This window comes from Aethalodelphis obliquidens, unplaced genomic scaffold (assembly GCF_003676395.1).
Source record: "Aethalodelphis obliquidens isolate GAN/ISIS:26980383/991018 unplaced genomic scaffold, ASM367639v1 scaffold4, whole genome shotgun sequence".
Lineage (NCBI taxonomy): Eukaryota > Metazoa > Chordata > Mammalia > Artiodactyla > Delphinidae > Aethalodelphis > Aethalodelphis obliquidens.
In genome coordinates, this window is record NW_020837948.1 from 34,340,489 (window position 1) to 34,365,824 (window position 25,336).

Here is a 25,336-nt window from a genome sequence, read left to right on the forward strand (position 1 = left end):
TGTAGCTGATGGGATCAGAGGTGTATTGTAGATCATTCTGGCTGTGATGTGGAGGCTGAATGCAGGAAGCTGGGGTCGAGACTGGAGGCAGGAGGCCAGTGAGAAAGTGAGCTTCTCAAGGAGAGATTTGTGTGTCATTAGTTCCACCATCAGAGACTATTCAAAGGGAAGAAAAAAAACAAAAACAGCAACAACTTGGTCCTAAGAAGCAAGTCAGCACAACACCCTGTGAAATGAGAGCTTTGCAGCTTGGCCAATGGCAGAGCTGTACATCATTCCACTTTTCATGCCTGATGTTTTAAAGAAGCAATGACAGCCTAAGGGCTTGTTGACCCATGAGCAAACCCACCAGAAAATGTGACCCAGAACATGATAAAATACAGATCACAAAAGAAGCTCACATTGTGAAATACCACACAATTTCACACTTCATTTCCCCAGTTTGCATACTCATTTATTAATTTCCCATCATAATATAAAGCCATATCAAGCTTTAGTTACTTCAGGCACCTTTCATAAAGCCTGATAAAAGCATTAATAATTAAAGGATGACTTTGAAAGAAGGGCATCTAAACCTCTCTGGCACAATGTTTTTGTTCTATTCAGAAATACAAAAGGGAAACCTGCATACCCCTGAATAAATGGAAGCTGTGGATGTTCTGGTCTTAATTAGTTTAGATAACAGGACAAATCAAATCCCCAAATACTTAAATGGATGGAAATGGAGCTGTCAGGCCTGATGACAGTGTAGGCTGTGGTCACAATAAACTTCCTACCTTATCAGTAATTTCTCTTACACATGAATGAAGAAAGTAGATATCGCATGCACGACAAACAGCTTGTTATAATTGCAGCTGACTGCAAAGCACCACTTTAACTTTTTATACTTTGACTCTAGTTTTTCTCTTTCCACTCAAAATGCCTGTCAACTGTCTTCACTTATGGATGAGATTGCCAGGCTTAAGCTACACTCCAACAATGGATCCCTTTCTCTCTCATTCCATTTGCTGTTGGAGTGCAGGATCCTAACCACATCTGAAATGCTGTTTGTTGTAAGGCATTCTTTTAGTTACAAACAGCTATGTTAGAAGTCCCTTTCATCCTTGCTGCTCAGTGAGTGGTCCACGGATCACAGCTTTAGCATCACCTGGGAGCTTATTAGAAACAGGCAGTCTCAGGCCCCATCCAAGACTGAATTAGAATCTGCATTTTATCAAAATCTCCAGGTGGTCTTGTGATGATGAGAGGCACTGCCAGATATTTTTGGAAAACACAGTTGAGAAGAGTTTGACTAGAACCTAAGATCGGATCTCAATTTTCTTTGCTAGTCTGGAGAAGTGGCTTCCAAAGCCTGCATGTAACAATTACTGCCATTTACCTCGAGTGGGACCTTCAGGAAGATGGCAAGTGCTGTGCAAATACAGACAAGCCTGAAAGTCAGAGAGACCTGAGTTCAAATCTAAGCTCTGCTACTCACAGGCTGTGGGACTCTGGGCAAGTTACCTAAACACACTGTTGAGTCTTTTGTCCCTTTTCACTTAGTTGAGAAAAAACCACTAGGTTTTTGTTTGCTATTGTTCCTTTTTTTTTTTAAGATCACTGTAGACTCGCTTATACAGAGTTCCTATATACCCTTCACCCAGTTTCCCCTGATGGTAACATCTTGCAAAACTCTAATACAATAGTACAACAAGGAAATATGTTCTCCCTCTCTTATAAGTTTGTCATTTCAAGCATGTTATAAAAGCAGGATCTTATAGTGGGTAATCTTCTAGACTGGCTTTTCACTTAGCATAATGCCCTTGGGATCCATCCAAGGTGTTTCATGTAACAATAGTTCATTCTTTTGTACTGCTGAGTCTTATTTCATAGTATAGATGTACTACAGTTTGTATAACTATTCACCTTTCGCAGGACATTTACATTGTTTCCAGTTTTAGGCTTCTACAAATAATGCTGCTATGAGTAAGCATGTACAGGTTTTTGTGTGAACATAAATTTCTATTTCTCTGGGATAAATGCTCAAGAATGTAATAACAGGGTCACATGATAATTTTGTGAAAATGTCCTACTCTTTCCCAAAGTGACTACATCACTTTACATTCCCACTAGCAATGTAAGAGTGATCCAGTTCTCCACATCCCTACCAATATTTGACGTTATCACTAATTTTTAATTTTAGCCAGTGTGATAGGTATGTAGTATTTTCTCATTGTGCTTTTAATTTGCATTTCCCAAGTGGGTAGTGATGTTGAGCATCTTTTCATGTGCTTATCTGTCATCTATCTTTTCAGTGAAATGTCCATTCATGTCTTTTTTCCATTCTCTAATTGGATTGCTTGTTTTAACCACAATTTTGTGAGCTTTTGTGAATTTGAGAGCTCGTCAGATAATGTGGTTTGCAGATATCTTCTTCCAGTATGTAGCATGTCTTTACATCTTCTTCACAGGGAGTTTCGTGGAGCAAAGTTTTTAGATTTGATGAGGTCCAATTTATCAATTTTTCCTTTTATGCATTGTGATTTTAATGTCAAGTCTAAGAACTTTTTGCCTAGTTCTGAAGATTTTATCATTTTTCGCTAAGTTTTCGAGTTTTATGTCTTACACTTAACTCTGATACATTTTGAGTTAATTTTTGTATAAGGTGTGAGGTTTAGGTTTTTATTTTTTATTTTATTGCTTTTGAATGCCCATTTGCTTGGACCATTCATTTTAAGATGCACCCTAACTTAACAGTAACTTTGCAAAGAGAAAAAATCAAGCCATCACACTAATTGTACATATCAAATATAAGAAACCACAGTTCTAGAAACTAGAACCACCTAAAACCTAGTATCACTATGCATATCCAATGGAGAAATTATGTCTGGCTCAGAGTCTGACTCATAAAAGTCATTCAATAAGCCTGTGTATTAATTGTTTGCTTTTTCTCACATTTGTAATTGTTTTGATTTAATAAATAATGATTAAATCATTACATTGTTGTTGTTGCCTTAAAATAACATAGCAATACTTGGAGTAAATTGTGGCAGACCACATCACACAACACTCCACATCAATCCCATTTACTTAAATAAAGTAACTTCTTTTAAAAAATTTACATGTGTTCTTTAGTCCCTTTCAATGCATTTACATATATGTGAATATACATACACATAAATTTAGGTTGTATTTTGTGAAATCAAATGATCAATATTTTACCCTCTGTGTTTTTCTCCCATTTTTAAGTCCTTCCCCCACCCTGAGGTTAGGTGAATCATGACTTAATTTTTGTCAGTAATTTTTTAATCCATCAGGAATATATTTTTGTGTATTGCATGCAATAGGAGTCAAGTTTTATTTTTCACAAATAATTACCCAATTTGGGGTATGAATGAATGAAATTTTATCTAGACAGTCTTGACACATGCTATGTACCTATATAAATTTAAGCATATTTTCCAGATGTTTATTCTTTTTCATTGACTTAACTATCATTTTTATTGTCAGATTTTAACTTTAGATATCTGACAGTTCAAGTTCTCCTTGTCTTATCTGTCAATATTTTGTTAGATACTATTATTTCTGCTTATTTTTCAAGACAAATTAATAAATCTATATTTTCAAGTTCAAAAAAACAGTCCTAGTGAGTTTCTGATTATGAGCAAATTTATAAATACTTTTAGGACATGCTCTATATTTTTGCAACTGTTCATTTACACTCCTTAGTAAAGTTATGAAAAGCAGATTAAGAGAAATGGTTGAGAACATTCTTTAAACTTACTTTAAGCATTAAAATTCTCTTTTAACCTTTAAAGCGCTTTAAGTTTTTACGTACACACAACAAAACTGACACAGTCTTCAAAGGACAGAAGAACCATGGACTGTGCACGTTCTGATAAGTACTTAGTTCTGATTAAAAAAAAGAAAAGAGGAAATAATGATCCTTATGCTACAACATGGAGAAACAACACTGTGTGTGTGTGTGTGTGTGTGTGTGTGTGTGTGTGTTTGTAGGAGTTTGAGGGTGAGCAGGTGGAGAGAGTAGAAAAAGCAAGCCTTGCTTCTGGGCCTAGAATATATAAATAAACAGTATGTTATTACTCCAAGTGCAGAGGACAACTGTCATAATAAGTGCAAATTGAAACCATTTAATCTGGGAAAAAGAGATCGTATAAACCCAGTAATTATGCTGAGTACAATTTGTTAGCATGAGTTGCCCGAAAGAATTAGGTAATTTCACTCTAAATAACTGAATTTTAATGAAGCTTATTGTGTGTTATTTCTTATTTCTATCCTAGTTTGTTTACTATTCACAATGACAAAATTGTCTTTAAAAAAAAAACAGCTCAATGACAGACACTATTCCTATACTGAAAGGGACAAGGTAAAATCAAGTAAAGAATATGTTTCTCCTAACTTTCCAACAATTAAACTAGTTTAATTATTAAGTGAAAATGTGCTCCTGTAAAAAAAACCACTAGCCTTATAATATCCCTTCCCCCCTACCACCTTCATCACAAGAATCTAATTTTTAGTTGGTCATAATGCTGCTCAATTAAAGGACAACATGGCCCAGCCTCAACTGCAGATGGGTAAAGCCATGTGGCAAAGTTTGGTTGTGTGCCCCATTTCTGCCCCTTCTTCACTTTTGCTGGTTAAAAGGGGCATATGCTGACTGGAGGCTCAACAGCTGTACTGGACCAGAAGGACAGGGGTTATACTGTAAAGATAAAAGGATGCTGAGCCAGAAGGAGTCTGGGGCCTTGATGAATATAAGGAAAAGCCATACCACCTTATCTCCAAAATTCTTTCATTTGTGATAGCAATTAAGTTCTATCTTATTCAAGATATTTCACATATTTTGTTATATGCCGCTGAACCCAATCCCAAATTAAATAGCACTACTGCTGCCCAGGAAGATCAAAGACTGTGGAACCCAATGTATTAAACTACTCTTATACAGAAATTTCTTTTTAAGTTTTCATTGTTATAAAGATTCGCTATGTCCAAGTCAATACATTTTAATTTTATGTCAAAAATTTCCAGCAAAATAGACAATTATTTTCTCTATACTTTGATTTATCCATCAATATCAACACTTCTGAATACAAAGAAAGAATATACAGTCATTCCCCAGAATCCACGGGGGATTGGTTCAAGACCCCCATGGATACCAACGTATACATCCACTACATTTTCTGTTGATCTATATTTTTTCATTAATTTATGAGATCTTTACTCTTTCATTTAGGATCCTTACTGTCTTCAAATGTTATCATGCAAGTTCACATAAAATCTTCTAATATATCGACCCAAATAATAACACTTCTCAACTATGCCATAATATGTAGAGTTGTTTCCTTAAAAATACTGCCATAAACCAATTTTTTCCATATTTTTGTGGTTATTATTTAATATCAAACTCTCTCCTAAAAACTTTCATCCTTTAATCCTGCTGTTTGACTTCCAAATCTATGAAATAGAAAGGTACTATAGACAGAAAGTATATGTCCCCCCAAAATTCATATGTTTAAATCCTAATCCCCAATGTGATGGTATTTGGAGGTGGGATCTCGGGTAGACAATTAGGTCTTGAGAGCAGAGCTCTCATGAATGAGATTAGTGTTCTAATAAAGGAGGCACTAGAGAGCTCCCTCACTCCTTCCTCCATGTGAGGATGAATGTGAAGATGGCTATCTATGAATCAACAAGTAGGTTCTCACCAAATCTACTGGAACCTTGATCTTGGACTACTTGCCTCCAGAACTGTGAGAAACACATATTTGTTTATAAGCCATACAATCAATGGTATTCTGTTACAGCAGCCCAACTGGACTAAGACAAGAGGATTATGATCAATTTTCTTATACTATTCTGCGTTTATTCTGGAGATTCTCATTCCTCACTCCCATCTATAAATTAAAGGAAATCTGTATTAATTACACTTACAGTTGCACAAAAATCAAGAAGGACATTAAATCTAGATCAAAAATGTCTCTTGTCCTTTAGCAATTCCTTTTTGGAGCCAAAAGAGTTGATGAAGTGTTTGTGGATGTTTCTGACAGACAGAAACGAGGCTGTTATGATCACTTAAAATAGTTAAAAGATACTTATATTCGAGATTCACCTTCCTTTTTTTTTTTTCATTTTTTTTTTCATTTTTTTTCACCTTCCTTTTTAAGTTTCAGTTTTAGTATTTGGTTTAGGATGCTACATCTAAGAAAGTAGATTCATTTGTCTAGTTACAGATAAGGGTGGCTGTGAGACTCCGGAAGGGAGAAAAGTAATAAGAAGTGGGGAGTACACCAATCATTTATTTTATAAATATTCATTTGTTCAATAAATAATTTATAGGGGTTTAAAATATATCATTGGCAAAATACATAAAGATCCTGGCCCTCATGAAGCTTATATTCCAGCAGGAAAATGGACAATAAACATACCTAAGTCAATAACATAGTATGTTAAAAGGTGATAATCATCATGGAAAAAAGAAAAAGGGAAGAAGAGTAATGGAGAGATGGACAGCTGGGTGAGGTGTGGGGTAAGTTGCAAGCCTGTAAGGGGGCCATTTGACTAAGACTCATAGGTAGTTAGGGAATGAGCACAGTGGGTATCTGTAGACGTCTCCAGGTAGATAAAAGAGCTGGAGCTAAGCAGCTACAAGGAGGCGAATGCGGTTGAACCAAGAAGGGGGAGCAGATCGGGCAGGTAATGGAGAATGGATTGTAGATACTTGTAGGTCACTCACTGTAGGGACTTTGGTTTGTTCCCTGAGTCAAATGGAGAGTCACCGCAGAGTCTGGGAAGAATGGAGTGATTGGGTTTCTATTTTAAAAAGATCACTTTGGCTTCTTTATTGAGAATGGACCTGGGGGAAGGGAAGGGAAAGGGTTTATACCCTTCCTGCTTAGACAAGGAAATTATATGATATTGTTGTTTTCTGCTGTAGTCCCGGTGGTCCAATCAGGGTGGGTGAGATAACAAGATAACAAGTGGTTGAAACCTGGATATATTTTGAAGGTAGAGACAGGATATCCTAATGGATTGTGTATGAGATGTGAGAGAATTTAACTACAGAAGACCTTACCCAGGAAAAGTAAAGGAGAAACAAGAAACAAACAGATGAGGTTGTAAGCCACCCAGGGAGAGAACTAGGAAAGAATATTGATTAGTTTTTGTTCTTCACCCCAGGTAGTGATGACAAAACCCATGACCCTTTCACATGTTAAAGAATATACCCTAACTAGAAAACGGAGTACTCCACTCAGAGATGCCTCTGAAGCCAGACAAGTTGTTTCAAATTGATATATAGTAGAGTGAATCCACTTGGTTTTCTTTTCAAAATGTAAAGAGGAGTAGGCAAAAAAAAATACAGTAATAAAATACAGTGCAAACCTTGAAGATGGATATCATCCAGAGTTACTGGCTGAAGACATTTTTGTGAAGCAATATTTTTCACAATAGCATCTATGTTTTATAGGTCAAAATAAAGAAGACATGTTTTGTCTTACACCATATTTAATGTCCTCTGTGTCTTGGAATGCCAAAACATCTCTCTTTGTGAATTGTCACCTCTGGCTGATGACAGCTTGATCCTGGTAGCAGTGATTATTAAACAGATCTGCAACAGAGCCACAGAAGTGAACAAGGAGGTCAAGGGGAATGAAAACAAAGAACGAAGTAGAAGAGGTATAATATTAAATCTTACAGGAGAAGTACTTATTACCCTATAATTTTAATAAATACATATATTTAAAGGCAATGTTTTTTTTTCTCTTTTTAGAAAAATATATATAGACTTGCATGTGGCTAATTTACTTTTTCTCCTTCCTTTTTTCTTTCTGTTCCCGTAATCTAATTACCGATTGTATACTTTGCCAACAGCTCTCCCAGGGGAATAATTTAAAAAAAAACAAACTGCAAAACCCAGCACCCATCTGCTCTTTCATCCCTAGCACCGTTTTGATGATGTTTATGATTCCTTTTACAGTAATAAAGTATCTGCTCAGTGATTAATAATTCAAAATATAGTAAAAGAAAACCAAACAAATGGCTCAATGTAAGAAAGCGGAATAAGAAATAAGTTTGAACACAATGTAGTATCTGTCAAAATGAAGAAAAGCAACATGTTTTATGGGCAGAGCAACTGAGCTGTATATTTAAAAATCTAGTATCTAGTCAAGAATGGCAGTGGACATTTTTTCCTTCTGAAAAACCTGATTATATTACTGTTACATCATTTGTCTGATGTCTTATTAATTGAAAATTGCCTTCTAGTAGCTGCCTTCTACCCTGCTATTTCAACTACTGATTGTAGTTCTACTGGATTTGTGATATCATCATGAAAGATGGATATAATTGGTCTCAATCCAAGACTCTCTTTTCAACCCCATCCACTCAAACCTCTTTAACTTTTCATGTTAAGCCTCTGCATTTTAAAGATGGAAAGAAGGATGCTCTCTGCAGCTTATCCACCAAATGCATCAACTGACACAATTATCTAACTGATCCACTTTTACTTTCAGCCACTAAATGCATTTCAAAAGAACCAGGAATGGAAATACCTCTTGCCTCTTCAGGCTTTCTATGGAGTTTAACGCTTTCCAATAATAAATCTCTGAAAGTGTGGGGGGGAAAACAATGATTCTACATGGAATCCTTGAGTATAAACTGAAAAACAACTGGAGCTAGTTTTGATAGAAAGTGAATGAAATTTCACATGGAGAGGACTTCGGGGATACTAGCAGTGTTCTGTTTCTTGACCTGGGTGGTGGTTCCATAGGAGTTTGTAGCTATTCTTTAAACTGTCTATGCTCTATGCATCTGTATGTATGATATATATCATAATAAAAAGTGATATTTCAAGGATTATTCCAGACCTCTGATTCTGTATTTATTACATGCTAGTCAATCCATCACTGTCAACTTTCCATATTAAAGAATATTTAACGGTGAAAAACCAGAAACTCTTCCATCTTAATCAAGATTTTTAATCAAGAATTAAGGACATTCATGATATATGTGTTATCACTAATGGATTAGCATAGGAAGCAGAGGCTGCAATTCTGCCTTCTCCTCACTATTTTCTTCTTATTATTTACTGATCATGGACAGAAACTCATTATGAAACAACCATTCCCTTTGAAGTCACAATAAAATAAAAGCAAAAGAAAACCAGACATTTACCTCGGGAGTACAATTACAATGATGCTATGTTTCTCTTTTAAATAATAAGAATTATTATTCAACCCAAATCTTAGGAATTTAAGTAAGTTTCTCTGCCACATATGAAGAAAACAGAAGTTAGGAAATTATTAAATCATATTCATATATTTTTCTCTTTTCTCTATTACATTCAGCTGAATTTAACTTTTTTACTATCTAGTAATTGACATTTTAGAAAGAACAATATAAAAATGGTCTTTAAATGTAGCTATTTTCACAAAAAACAAACTTAAGCATTTGTGTTGTTTATTCTTCCCCCTTTGGGGGAGTAATTCATGTCCAAAGAACATAATGGCCAGCCTTTTAAGACTGGTATGACTAAAAACGGTGAAATCACATACAGACATAAAAAGACTTTACCAGAAGTAGTGGGAAAATGCCATGTTGTTTAAAGGCAATGACTGCTAATCTGTAAACTGATGATACTCATGTACTTTTTTGTAACTAATGAAAAAAGACTGCAAACTGTTTTAAAACTGTAAGAATGAACTCACTGTGATTAATTTCTTTCCATCTTCGAAGTGGGCAAACAAGGCAGCTAAATATTCAAAATGTAATTTTCTTTTTAAATGTTGCTTTGAAACGTTTTAAAATTTTTCCATGAAAAGTTATAAATATCTATACTGATTCCTGTAAATGCATGATGACATCATCCACATAAAATATTTCTTTAGGTCATGGCATTTTCCTCAGCGTTACATTATAATTTAAGGTAAGCCACATAACTGATTGCATTATAATGAATCACGCAGACCTTCAAACGACTTGTCTAATTTCACTTTGCAGTCTAAAAGTGCATATATAATTATGCTGTTTTCTATGTGTCTCTAATGTTTCTTCTGATAAACTCTAAATGTGGTTCAGCATCCTGCTCTCTTCGGTTGAGAAAAATATAAATAGCAAAAGAGAGTAAACTAGTTATTAAGGTACCGTTTACATTTTACTTAATTGACAAGAATACATTAAGTTACTTGAATTAACCCCTTACATTTTATGTTTTCATTTAATCACTTAGATATTAGAAAGGAGAGAAGTATATATGTGTATTGAAGTTATCATAAGGGCAAGCAGTATAAGATTAAACAATTTATTAATTTGGTTTAAAAATACAATACTTTCTGAAAGTTACTTGTTTCAGACACTGTGTTAGCCTCTGGAAAAACAAAGATGAATAGAAATGATGCTTACCTGGGGACTTCCCTGGTGACACATTGGTTAAGACCCCGTGCTCCCAATGCAGGGGGCCCGGGTTTAATCCCTGGTCAGGGAACTAGATCTCACATGCATGCTGCAACTAAGAATTTGGCCACAACTAAGGAGCCCTCAAGCCGCAGCTAAGGAGCCCACTGCCACAATTAAGACCCAGCGCAACCAAATAAAGAAAGAAATATTAAAAAAAAAAAAAAAAGAAATGATGCTTACCTGGCTTTTAATGGGGCAAATGGGGATGGCATTTTGGAAAGGAATGGAAGACAAATTATTGCAAGGCAATGTGAGAAGGCCTATAATATTTATAGAAGCAAATTCAACATGTTGTGTGGTACTGGGGGATGAAGCAAGGGGCTGGTGGAAGAGGAGGAAAACCTTCTAAAATACATAATAATTAGTGAATTCTTATAGGGAGTAAGAAAGTGAAGGCCTATAAAGGAAGGACAGTCCATCTGTATCTCCCACATATCCCTGGAGAGGGAGAAGAGGTATGGCGTGCCATTGGCTTCAACTCTAGGTACGTGGAAAGCTGTGAATGCAGCCAGTCTGTGGGCTAGAGTGAAGGCAACAAGGGCACAAGAAGGAAAAAACAGCTTGCTCTTTCTTATCATTCAGGATTCAGCTTCCCTGTGGGGTGAGTGGCCTTCCCTCCCCACCCAGTACAGTATCACACTGCTCTGTCACTACTCCCTGCCTTGGCCTATTCATAGTGAACATTATCCCTTGTTTAAGTTGTTCATTGTTCACCCTCCTCACAAGACGGTAAGTTTCCAGAGAGCAGGGAGGTGTATTTCTAGCCCCTAGAATAATGCCTGGCATACAGTAGGCACTTGATAATAAACTGGAGGAATTAAATCAGCAAGAAAAGAGAAAGGAAAAGGATACAAGAGGACACGAAGAGTGGTCCACATAAAAAATGGACAGGAAAAGAGAATAATAACAATAAACCACTGTCTCAAATGTTCCCCATGCACCAATCCCCTCAGCTGCCCCAGAAGACATTCCCTACCAAAAACTTCAAAAAAAACACTTTGAAGCCACCAGGCCTGCCACATATTCTACATATTGCAAAAGCTCGTCAGGTTGAAAGCCAGAACATCAACTGCATTTTACATATATTGCTATTTCAACTGAAAAGTGAAAAAAATACATCCTTAATGGGGGATATTATAATTGAGAGCTCATTCAAATAAGTAGGTTTTTCAACATAAACTATTAATCTGTTCAATAATCATATCTGTTAGAAAGTAATGGAATACTATTGTGTGAACCACAAGTTCAAATTCCTATCCTGAGCACTTAAATTTTTTTCACAAACATCACTATATTAATCTGCCTTTTTTGCATTTACTGCTGTTATATTCAAAAATTCAATCTCTTAGACAAATGGCAATTCAAGAGCACAATTCAAGTGATATATATATTATTCCTTTTGACTACAAACGTATATTTGCCCATTCAGTTTTTCTTTTTCATTCAAATTTTGCAACAGCTGTTACATGATATATTTCTGAATACAAAATACACACTCTGCTTTCTCAACTACTATAATATACAGGAATTTCTACAACCTCTCATCTTCTCTGAAACATTTATAATATATTATAAATTTAAATTAAATCACACAGAAGTTATTTATGCTACTTTCTTTGACTTAACTTGAATATGTTAATTGTATTCAATGTATCTTGCAGGTTAAAAGTAAAATGTCACGAGCCTCATTATTTAAATTCCATAAAAGAAAACCATCTTTGCTGAAATATTTTGACATATACAAGGAAACACTGTACCTAATGTTACTCATCAGCAAAAATTAAATATCTTTTGGTATTATAATTCCCTCAACATTTGGGGGATTCTTCCAGTTTTGGTACACTTTTTTCTATTCCATCTTTAGATATGTGAATCCTATAAAGAGATAAGATGAAATTAAAAGGAAAAAATTAGGAATGCTCTTGTTTATAAAGAATCCCCTTTGAACAATTTAGAGATTCAATTCCAATAACAATCAAGTTTTTTTAGCTTGACAACCCAGCGACCACCAAAGACAGAGACCACAACAATGCTCATTACTCTTTAATGAGTTGGCAGCTGAGTAAATTTCTTTACGTGCACCCAAGTCCCATTCTCCGGGAAGAGATGATTATTGGTCACTGCTTAGTTTGTATGTTTTTACTGAAGCCAATATGCACACCACCGAAGAGAAGGGGCCAGCTGTGTGACCCTGACATGTCTTATAAACCTGGAAACTGTCACCCACTAAACAGGCCATTGTGAGGGCTAGATGTGGCAATACATATAAGAATGGCTTGAAAACTGTAAAATGCCATATACATGCAAGATTCATATTACTACCAGTAATGGCTAAAAAAAAAAAGTGAAGTCATTGATTCCTCTCTTTCCCTTCTATGGAAGATTTGAACCACAGGGGGAAAAAAAACAGACTGAAAAATAAACCCAAATGGTCCCTTGCACCAGTGTCTGTGTACAATACACACAGCAGTAAATGCACAGGAAGTAGACAGATACCATCTTCTCATGCCTGGGTTATTGTAATTGCCTCCTAACTCATCTCCCTGCTTCTGCCCTTGCCACCTTATAATCTGTTCTCAATACACAGCAATCATAGCAAGCCTTTGAAGCTAAAGTAGTCCATGTCACTCCCCTGCCTAACACCTCCTGCAGCTTCTCATTTGGGTCAGAGTAAAAAAAGCAAGAGTCCTTTCACTGGCATGCAAGGCCCTACAAAACCAGCCTCTTAGTCCTCTACCCCACACTGGCCCCTTGCTGTTCTTTACACAGCACGTTCCCACTTCAGGGTCTCCGTACTTGCTGTTTCCTCTGCCTAGAATATTGTCGCTCCTTGTAGCCAAGTGGTTTCCTCTCTTGATCACCTTCAGTCTCTGTTCAACTGTCACCTTCTCTGTAAGGTCTTCACTGACCTCCACATTTTAAATTGCAACCTCCCTGTGCTCCTAGCCTCCCCCACCTCCCTTTACTACTCCAAAATACTTAGCCTCATTACAGTATTTTAGTAACAGTGTTTAATCTCTGACTATAAGCTCTATGCGAGCAGGGATTTTTGTGTATTTCGTTCACCATTATACCTCCAATAGCTAGCTCAGGACATAGCAGGACATCAGTAAATATTTGTTAAATTAATAGATACGCAACTTTCACATCATAAATATATGTGAGCCACCTGTAAACTACTACAATATTATAGCAAACTTTATTAAACTCAGGTTCAAGCCAAATGTTCCAAAAAGAAGGGGAAAAGATCATACAAATAATGCAGAAAGAAAATGAGATTTTTCTCTTTTTAAAAATCAACACAAAGGAAAAACACCAAATCATGCCTAGTGAATCAATAAACTGATTAAACTCAGAAGAGTTCCAACATATTCATAAAATCTTTCATTTAACCAAATACTCAATGTAAAATGAAAGAACATATTTCAAGTCCATCTTTGACTAAAATTTTCAAAAATGAAAATGGGAACCATTTAATGTCGAACACATTCAATAATTAAATTAATTATATATGCCTTTGATTCTCCTCTACATGGAATCAGAATTGTCACTAAAACAAGTAGGAGATACCAGTACCTCTGCGTTTTGGTCCCACAAACACATAAAAACAAAAGTTTGTATTTTGGCCATTCTAATATAACAGCTTATTGGACAATCACAAATAGCTCAATGTAGGATCTGTTGCCAGAAAACGTGGGTCTCTGGGGGACAGGAGTAGGACGCCACCTTGGTAGTTCTGAGTTCCACTCATCAGAACGTGAAGAAGCCAAACCTCTAGCTGCCTTTCAAGTATTGATGGCAAATGAATCAAATACTTAAAACAAAAAACTTATTTCTTCTAGGAAATCAAAATCTTGCAAACAAGATCTGGCAAAATTATGATTTTTACAGTAGCTGTTTCAGGATTAAGCTTATTGAATCCTGGTGTCTAACATACTTTTATGCCATTTTATTTAAATGGCCACATCAAAACAGAAAAGTAGAGCTTTCATTCATACGATGTTTGATCCTGACAATGCGTTCATTCCCTCTCCCAATATCCTGTAGCACTGATGATCTTTATAAAACAAGCTTTTGTACTTTATTTCTTGTATGTCCACATTATTTCTACACAAGAGCTCCTTGAGGGTAGAAATCCTCAATTAATAAATAATTTGACAAGGATGAATCCCTGTTTATAATATCATCAAAGAAAAACAAGCTAAAATGTTTATAAATAATGGGAAGCAAAGCTGTAGGCACTGGCAGGATATAACGAGTGGGCCTCTACATTCCCCCAACCAATAGCAGGTAAATAGGACTTCTGGAAAAGATACGATCCCTACAAAATTTGCCTTTAGAGTCCTCAGCTTCTCCTTTATTCACCTTCTCTCCTTCTTCTATAGTCCAATGCATTGATTGCTATTTTGTTGTCACACTAATTGACATTTTCAGGTATTGACTAAAAATGAAGTTGCTCAATTTTTTCATAGACTTTTCTTTTAATCTTTCTAATAATACAGTTGATGAGACAGTATTACTTTCATTTTACAGATGAGGAACCAGTGGTCTAAGTGAAGTTATGTAACTTTAACTTGTTCAGTGACATAATGTCTCAGAGAAAAGGCTTAATCTCAGGACTGACTCAAAGCCTATGTTCCTAGTTCCTTACCTGGTCTGTCTCCTGTTTGTCTAGAGTTGATTATGTGCCCAGCTGTGCAGTTTATACACTTTCATGTGAATGAGCTTCCCATGACTTATCGCTGCAACCAGTTCTTGCAAGGAAGCTGGTATCTATTTACAGAATAAAGGGCAGTATATAAGAATAAAAGAAAATGGGGATAATATTTGGGAAAAAGAGAACATGCAAGCCCCTGAAAATACACCAGACTAGCTTGGCCTTGTCCTAGGTGTGAGCATGGGTTAGTGCTGGGCCTGCATTGAGAGGATGCTAGCTCCAATAATATTTTAGTATTCTTGTTAGAAAGGAATTACTGTGTATCCCCCAAATAATTAACACAGTGATAGACACAAAGTAGAACTCAAATGCCAGGACACAGAAAAGTTTGGAAAGTTGTGATCGTGGCTAAATTTGATCATTTCCCAATTTTTCAAGCTACAGAGAACCACAAAAGAAGTAGAGGGAACAGCCTGAGACCATCTTTAAAGCCTGGGTTTCAATGGAATGTAGGACTCTGGTACCTCTGGTTACTAAGGTGATAAGATGAAAACATAGAGCATGTCACAGGAAAGGCAAATGGCTGGAGGAAGGTGAAGTGTGTATGACAGGGAGAGAGAGAGAGAGTTCTAATTAAAAAATGATAATACCATAACAGAATGCCAAGAAATTCATTTAGCATCTTAACAAACTTTAAAAATTGTACAACATGAGCACAGCAGTTTTTTCTAGTTAAAGTAAATACTGTATGGGAAAAGAGTTATTATTGTTAGATATTTACTGTGTGCCAACAATGTTATCCAGGGAAATAACACAAACTACATCCACAGGGCTTAAAAATGGTATGAAATACAGTTGAATTATTCATAACATCACAATACAAACAATTACTCTTAGCTGTTGATAAATATATTTCTACTCCACACACATATATGTGCATGTTTGGGCAATTATAGGCATACCTTGTTTTACTGTGATTAGCGAATAATTTTTTACAAATTGGAAGTCTGTGGCAACCCTGCATCCAGCAAGTCTATCAGCACCATTTTTCCAACAGCATTTGCTTACTTCATGTCTCTGTGTCACATTTCAATAATTCTTGCAATATCTCAAACTTTTTCATTATTAATTATTATATTTGTTATGATGATCTATGATTAGTGATCTTTAACTTACTATTGCAAAAATATTACGACTCACTGACGAATCAGATGATGGTTAGCATATTTTAGCAATATAGTATTTTTAAATTATGTACATTTTTTAGACATAATGCTATTGCACACTTAACAGACTGCAGTAAAGTATAAACATATCTTTTGTATGCACTAGGAAACAAAAAAATTGGTGTGACTCCATTGATTGCGATATTCACTTTACTGTGGTGGTCTGGAACTGAATCTGCAGTATCTTTGAGGTATGCCTGTACTTATAAATAATTCAAGCTAATTTCCCAAAGATTTAATCCATGTTGAAATGTGTCCTTTAAAAAGCTGATGGCACACTTTGTAAAAAAGAGCTTAGTAATGAAGAGTCATGCTTAAAAAGATGTGCATATGAAACTACATTTTTCTTTCTCACATTATTTCTGCATTTCCTTTTTTATTTTTTTTTTTGCGGTATGCGGGCCTCTCACTGTTGTGGCCTCTCCCGTTGCGGAGCACAGGCTCTGGACGCGCAGGCTCAGCGGCCATGGCTCACGGGCCCAGCCGCTCCGCGGCATGTGGGATCTTCCCGGACCGGGGCACGAACCCGTGTCCCCTGCATCAGCAGGAAGACTCCCAACCACTGCGCCACCAGGGAAGCCCTATTTCTGCATTTTTGAAACTGAATAATAAGCATGATATTTTTAACAAGATAATTTTCACTTTCTTTGCATATAATAAAAATGTCAGAATCTTAACTTTTCATGCCTACATGATGGATTACAAGGTTATAAAAATGTATTCAAAATAAAGGTTTTCATGAGGTTTATAATAAAATGACTAGGAGAAATGAAAACAAGATTAGAAGCCAAAAGAACTGGGTTCTAGTCCAGACTCTACTTCAAACTAGTTATGTGACCTTGATCTAATTGAAGAATATCAAACCTATGTCTTGCAACAGCCCAAATCCCAGAGCTGACATGGAAGTTGAAACTTATCCATCCCTGGGCTAGTTAGTTAACTGCTGTGAAGTTTGTATTCTGAACTATAAATCAAGAGAGTTGGCTTCTGAGTTACTGTGCAACCCTAAGACGCTCAGATACCCAAAAAGCCAGAGTCAGAGATCTAACATCTGTTAAAAGCACTGTTCCTACTAAATCTGTGAGACTCCTTTAACCACACACCCACATCTTTTTCAAAGCAAAAATGCTTAATTTGACATGTACTGTAATATTCTTAATTAACAGAAGAAGAATACCATTCAGTAATACAGACAACATAACAGGGAAAATAGACAGGGGCCACATTCTTGGCAACCTAGGTATTTGATGGTGTCAAATAACCAGTTAGAATGTTGACTGACTAAGATGATTTAAATGCTCCTTATGATGTGAATCTGATTTCTAGTATTATCAAATCTCCTGTAAAGACCTCTACCACTCAAGCTTAATGATCAGGACTTTCTAGGATATCTTCAATTCAGAGGAATTTCAGGTAATAGGAGAGTAATGGAGAAGAAGAGACAAGTAGTTATGAGTCTGTATCTAAAAATACCCGGAAAAAGTCAATAAAGCATAATAACGGTGGCCCAAGAACACATTTCGGTGCTGATGCTGACGTACCACACCTTGTATAAAGTACTGAGTTTCAGTACAGTGACAAATTAAGCCACAAGCCAGCAGATACTGCAGTTCTTCAACAGAAAGGTCTAGCCAATTGCTAAAAACTATCTCACTCTAATGACTTCAACCTTCCTGTAGTAAAAGACAAAGAAAGAATATATAAGATTATATTACTCTGGGCTTCCCTGGTGGCGCAGTGATTAAGAATCTGCCTGCCAATGCAGGGAACACGGGTTCGAGCCCTGGTCCAGGAAGATCCCACATGCCGCGGAGCAACTAAGCCTGTGTGCCACAACTACTGAGCCTGTGCTCTAGAGTCCGTGAGCCACAACTACTGAGCCCACTAGCCACAACTACTGAAGCTTGGGCGCCTAGAGCCCGTGCTCCACAACAAGACAAGCCACTGCAATGAGAAGCCCGCACACCGCAACGAAGAGTAGCCTCTGCTCGCCGCAACTAGAGAAAGCCCGCACGCAGCAACAAAGACCCAGTGCAGCCAAAAATAAATTAATTAATTAAATTTTTTTTAAAAAAAAGAAAGAATGCCAGCCACACAACTATGACAGTCACACCAGTGCATGCCAGCTAGATCTAAGCCCTGGTTACAGATAGAAATATTTACCTAATAGATTGAAAGAAATTTATGTATATTGTTAGATTAGTTTAATATTGACCTAGTATAATTCCAGAGCCCAGAAAGAGGGACTAATCAATCCTTTCCAGGTTCTGAGATTTCTAAAGGTTATACGCACATGAACAGTCTGTATACATTTGAATAAAAGATAAGGTATATTCAGAATTATTTCTCACAAGTACAATTTTCTAAAAACAAAAAACTCCTATCTGCTAATTTGGGGCTCTTTAATTTAAAGACTACATATTAAAGATCCAAAAGGGGGCAGCTGTTTATATGAATATATTCTGAAATATATGTCCAAAATTTAGCTACTTTACATATTAAGTATAACCATTTAAAGATTAGTTTGTTTTTTTTTTCATGAAATACAGAAACATCAGCCTAAATTGGAGTACCTGGAAAATGTTTTGTACGTATGACTCTTAGCTAAATTTGGAGTACCCAAGCTCTATCACAAGGATCTCATCTTCACATTACTAATAATTTACCATTACTGAGTGCTTAGCATGTGCTACGGTCTTTGAATTGTTATATATCATTGAGTCTTTAAAATAACTCTGTGAGGTATGAACTCCTCATTTGTAAATGCAGTTGATTTAGTCATATATTTATATTTTAAGCCTAGGTTGAGGGCCATATCTACATTGGAGATTACATAGCTTCATTCACTTTTTTTTCTTTTAAATAAAAAGCAAACAAAGAAATGACCAACAATCAAACAATCAAGGCCACAGCTGAAGTCAGCATGTATTCAGCTCCAAACCCAACCATTTGCATTTCCATTTCCATTTACCACGAACTAGGGAACAAAATTTACTGAGCACTTTCCATATGCCAGACATTGTTAGACACGATTCAATCTCATGTAACCCTCACCACCACGCTAAGACAGGTATCTCTAGCCCCATTTAACGATAAGAAAACCGAAGCTCAGAGAGGCTAAGTAATTTACACTAGGTAGTCAGAGAGCAGGTAGTAAATCACAGCTCTGATACTGAAGTCAGTGTTCCCCAGGTTGTACTCCGTGGTTTCTACAGCACAGACACAACTGATATTCAAAGTCATGACCAGATGCCATCAAGACAAGGTAAATGTAGAGTCAATAAAATACATCCAAGAAGTAAGGGAAATAAATAGAACATTAGAAAAAAATTGAGAACAGTTTCAAAAGAAAAAATTAAAATTAGTATGATGTAAAGTTTTACTATACAATAAACTTTGTTTTTTAAATCTAAATTATTCAGTGTAGTCTGAGTGGTTTTTACATTAAATTCATAGTGACCTTCAAAAGATACTGTAATTTATATTTTATATTCCATTGGAATCTTAGCTATAGAAAAGTATGCTTCATGAAAACAAACTTGGGATATTTCAAATTTATAGACATTTTCTAGAAGTAATATTTATTTAAAATGTTCATTATTCATATTAAGATATAATTTAAAATAAAAGGGAAAAAGAATTATAGAATATGATCAGGAATGTGTCATAAAACAAGTTTACTAATATTTTAACTTCTTTTATTTTCCAAGGATCATAATGTCTCCACATACTTATATTATCATCCCAGGGATTAACAGCTGGCTTGTTGAAAGAGGATAGAAAAGAGAAGAATAGAATGGTTCTTGACTTTTATTCCTTTTGTAATGAATTCCAACCAAACAACCTGCCTCAGAACATTTTAAATTATCAAGTGATATACTTAAACTGAAAATATTTCTTAGCATACTTTTCTTTTAAAAGTAGTAAAAATTAGGGACATTAAAAGGAAAATTTTTCATGACTGGCTTAGAAAAGCATCTATATGTCACTGTCTTCTTAAATTCAGGTTACTCATCACATTCCTTCAATACCAACATCAAAGAAAAAAGATGAGGAGAAACTAATTTTAAGTATGTCAAGACAGAATACTTTCTGTTAAAGTCCTTGAATTTCCTAATCCAGCAGAGGAAAAGAGGTCTGAGGTCTGTGTTTTCCATTCCAAGAGTGTCAGTTACAGTGTAAAACCTGTCAAGGAGCATAGGATTACTAGCTAGAACATTTAGAAACAAATTTGTATCCTTAAAGATTGCAGTCCCAACAGAATGCTAATCCCATTACCTCAGGGAAAAGGCTTGAGGTTGACTCTTTAAATGGATTGTAAGTGGTAGGCAATCGCTGGTGCATCTCAAATATGTTCTCTAGAGAGGGCACATAGCATAGAGGGCATAGTGCCCTTCAAAGGTTTTTTTTCCTCTCAAAATTAAAAAAAAATAATAAAAACTTACACTTATAGAATCATATAAGCTCCTCTTGTTTTATACCAAATCCACCAACAAAACAATTTAATTATTAATTATGGTAAACTATAAACAATGAGAGGATCCTGGACTTCCATTCCTTCTTAGTCTCTTATATCAGAAAGCTAAAACAATACCTATAGAGGGACATTATTTGTTTAGGAAGAAAATTTCTCATTCTACATACAAACTTAGCTTAAAAGTTATTCTAATTTACAGGAAAGTGTGCAGTACCAAGTTTTCAAGTAAAAATACATACCTACTGGGATAGACTTTAAATAACTTTAAACAAAATTTTATGTCATTATATAGATTATAATAAATACATTCACAGAGATTTAGTAAAAATAATAGTGATAACAGCAACTAACATTTTTTGAGCTCCTACTCTGTAACAATCAATTTGCAAACATTGTATACTTATCCTCATTTCACGTTGTGGAAAATAAGGCTTTATTGGATTAGGTAATTTATCCAAAACTACAATGCCAGAAAGTGGTAGAGTCAGAATTCAAACCCAAGTTTTACAATGCACAAATAACTTGCATAAACAATCTCATATATGTCTCATAATACTGTAATGCTAGAAAGCAGTATTATTCTCTTATGTACTCTTATTACCTGTGGTGAAATTGAGACTCAAAGAGGTTCCATGACTTGGCCAAGTTCACACAGCCTGTTCTCCTGGAGCTTGAACTCCAGGCCAGTGCCTCATAAATAAACATTAAATGGCCTTTCCAGCACAGAATGCTGACATTAAAATCTGGTATTCGACATGTGATCTCATACACAGGCAAACAGTAAATGGTCAGGTTCTTATGAAGATTGCTGTTGATTCTCTTCTGAGTCTGTTCTCCTGAACTATTAATAATATATTTGATTTGGATAATATTTAATTTCCCACCCAAAGCATAGATCTAACACTTGCAATATTGAAGGAAAGATGACTTTATTAGAGAATCCGAAACCAACGGTACCTAGGGAGATCCACTACCCAAAATTTCTTCTAAGGAGTTCAGGAAGGAAATGTTTGATTTTGAAAACAAAACTATTAGCCATTTAATGCGTATACTTGAAAATGGTTTAAATTAGATTCTTTCTCTTTTTGTTAACTTACACAAGAGGCTGATATGTTACAGGTTGGGAGCCTACAGGGCTGACACTGAGCACCGATGCTCAGGTACAAAAGGCACTTGCTCTCCAGCTGCCAAGTCTCTTGCATCTTAAGATACCCTCACAGGTCTGTCCTCAAATTGGGACCTATATCAGTAGTGGATGATTTCCTATTTCCTGACCATTCAGCATCCTGCAGGGTCTCTGGAAGTCTAATTAGGCATCTGGACATGGGTTTTTAGATCTAGCAACAATATGCTAACTACATGGGTTATAACACAAAAATGTTTGTTTAGAGAGAATCCTTATTCCAGAAAGTTTACATTTCGTAAAAAAAAAAAAAAAAAGGTGAAAAGAGCTCATGAATTTTTAAGTGATTTATTTCTGCTCTCATAAAACTAATTAATTTTAACTAATTAATTAGGAAACACTGTCACCTGTATTTAACATTGCTTTGAACCCTCATTCTTTCCCTCACTGGAAAAAAAAAAAAAATTAGCATGTATTAAGTAGGAAGCATAAAAATTTTCACAGAATTGTTATAGTAAAAGAATAAAAAGAAAACAGGAAAAGTAACTAGATGCCAGCTATCACAGTTATACATGGTACCAATTAATTATACTAAGCTTTTTAATATTGTAAGTGTTGGGAAAATATTTAAAGACAAAAACTTAGGGATTCTATATTTGGTGTGAGGGAGTTTAAATACATAACTATTGGGTTTCCCTGGTGGCGCGGTGGTTGAGAGTCTGCCTGCCGATGCAGGGGACGCGGTTTCGTGCCCCGGTCCGGGAAGATCCCACCTGCCGCAGAGTGGCTGGGCCCGTAAGCCATGGCTGCTGGGCCTGCGCGTCCGGAGCCTGTGCTCCGCAAAGGGAGAGGCCGCAACAGTGAAAGCCCCGTGTACCGCAAAAAATAAATAAATACATGACTATTTATTTCAGTGACTATTACAAATAAAAACATCCATTTGTACAGAGGATGAATAAAATAAAGCAACAGAGCTATAAAGTTTTGACTGGATTCATTATAAAATTCTGTTCTCCGTAGGTTTATTAAAATGTAACATGAATAAATACTACAGATTTAGAGATGTGTGCAGACCCCTCCTCCTATGGAATATCCATTTGGTTTCATATACTATGTTCATGAACACTTGCTTCTTATTTTCCTAAATATTTATGAATAACATAGTCTTTAACTCAACAGCATTGTTCCTGGCATAGCTCTTCTTCCAGATACAGCATCAGGTATGGTCTTGAATTAAGGATCAAGTAGCATCCTTAGTGCTGCTTCCCTAAGCCATCTGCTAATTTTGTGGGGTTTTTAATCAAATGTCATTTTAAATGTTTCCATTTCCAGTGCTCCTCACCACAATAAAAGTATTAAGTAAAATTAATGTAATGCTTAGTAAACTAGAGACACACAAAAAAGGTAAAATAATGAAAGTTTAAGTGTATTTCCCCTTAATAGAGAAGGGGGCAGAACTGATATATTCTTCATGGTAAGAGTCTATTTGAGATACAGTTAATCTGTTTCTGTGGCTGGATTATCACAAGGTCAGACTCTGCTTTATAAAATATACATGAGAATAGGTCTATTAAAAGTTAATAAGCATGGGATGTAAGGGTTTATAGTAAACTTAAACTCAGAACCACCAGAGTTTAGAGTTCCATTCTGGGTCATTTTCCATTTCTTTCTTCATACCCATTTTTGGAAAAAATGCCCACAGGAAAGAATTGATCTAAACTATAATTCTTAGTCAAGTATGCCCTAAGATTACTTGATTTTAATTGCTCACCCTGACCGTAGTTTGACACCTGCTCCAATGTTCCTTCCAGGAATCAAGTCACAGATGCAAGAAAGCCTGAACCATCTAGTTGCTCAGTCTTTCATGTCTAATTACTTCCCACACATGAAAGTCAGACACTTAAAATGAAACATATTAAGGAGAAAAAATATTTTAAACTCTGATTTAATTTTTTTTAATGTGGGGTATAATATATCACTAATCTCTACTTTGTTTTTAAAAATATTTTTAAAAAAATTATCTTGTAACTTTTTTTCCTTAAAGTTTAGTAAGACTTTACAGCAATTTGTGACTCTATTTCAACTAAAGTGTTGCTAAAGAAACATTGTTATTTTATTCTCATCTATAACAACTTGTGATACTCTTAAAATTCCCTCCTTTGGTGATAAAACTTTAGAATGTGACAGAGTTTATTTTTGTGTATGCTGTTAGGGAGTGTTCTAATTTCATTCTTCTACATGTAGCTGTCCAGGTTTCCCAGCACCATTTATTGAAGAGACTGTCTTCTCTCCATTGTATATCCTTGCCTCCTTTGTCATAGACTAGTTGACCATAGGTGCGTGGACTTACCTCTGTGCTTTCTATCCTGTTCCATTGATCTATATTTCTGTTTTTCTGCCAGTACCATACTGTCTTCATTACTGTACCTTTGAGGTATAGTCTAAAGTCAGGGAACCTGATTCCTCCAGCTCCGTTTTTTACCTTCAACACTGTTTTGGCTATTCAGGGTCTTTTATGTCTCCATACAAATTTTAAGATTGTTTGTTCTAGTTCTGTAAAAAATGCCATTGGTAATTTGATAGGGATTGCATTGAATCTGTATGTTGCTTTGCGTAGTATAGTCATTTTCACAATGGGGATTCTTCCAATCCAAGAACATGGTATATCTCTCCATCAGTTGGTATCATCTTTAATTTCTTTCATCAGTGTCTTATAGTTTTCTGCATACAGGTCTTTCATCTCCCTAGGTAGGTTTATTCCTAGGTATTTTATTCATTTTGTTGCAGTGGTAAATGGGAGTGTTTCCTTAATTTCTCTTTCAGATTTTTCATCATTAGTGTATAGGAATGCAAGAGATTTCTGTGCATTAATTTTTTATCCTGCAACTTTACCCAATTCATTGATTAGCTCTAGTAGTTTTCTGGTGGCATCTTTAGGATTCTCTACGTATAGCATAATGTCATCTGCAAACAGTGACGGTTTTATTTCTTCTTTTCCAATTTGTATTCCTTTTATTTCTTTTTCTTCTGTGATTGCTGTAGCTAGGACTTCCAAAACTATGTTGAATAATAGTGGTCAGAGTGGACATCCTTGTCTTGTTCCTGATCTTACAGGAAATGCTTTCAGATTTTCACCATTGAGAATGACGTTGGCTGTGGGTTTGTTGTATATGGCCTTCATTATGTTGATGTAGCTTCCCTCTATGCCCACTTTCTGGAGAGTTTTTATCATATACGGGTGTTGAATTTTGTCAAAAGCTTTTTCTGCATCTATTGAGATGATCATATGGTTTTTATTCTTCAATATTTTAATATGGTGTATCACATTGACTGATTTGCTTATATTGAAGAATCTTTGCATCCCTGAGATAAATCCCACTTGATCATGGTGTATGATCCTT

General features: G+C 35.7%; 1 protein-coding gene across 16 annotated transcripts in view; it reads right to left on the reverse strand.

Annotated features, from left to right (window-relative positions):
* PAM (peptidylglycine alpha-amidating monooxygenase) overlaps positions 1–25,336 on the reverse strand; it is a 282,583-nt gene that overhangs the window by 179,215 nt on the left and 78,032 nt on the right. For 2 of the 16 annotated variants that reach the window (XM_027100521.1, XM_027100519.1), the window contains exon 1: positions 15,104–15,225. The exons of the other annotated variants lie outside the window; for them this stretch is intronic. The gene's annotated coding sequence lies outside the window, so the exon portion shown is untranslated. Of the gene's footprint in view, positions 1–15,103; positions 15,226–25,336 lie in introns of those variants that run through there. 16 annotated transcript variants of the gene reach the window in all.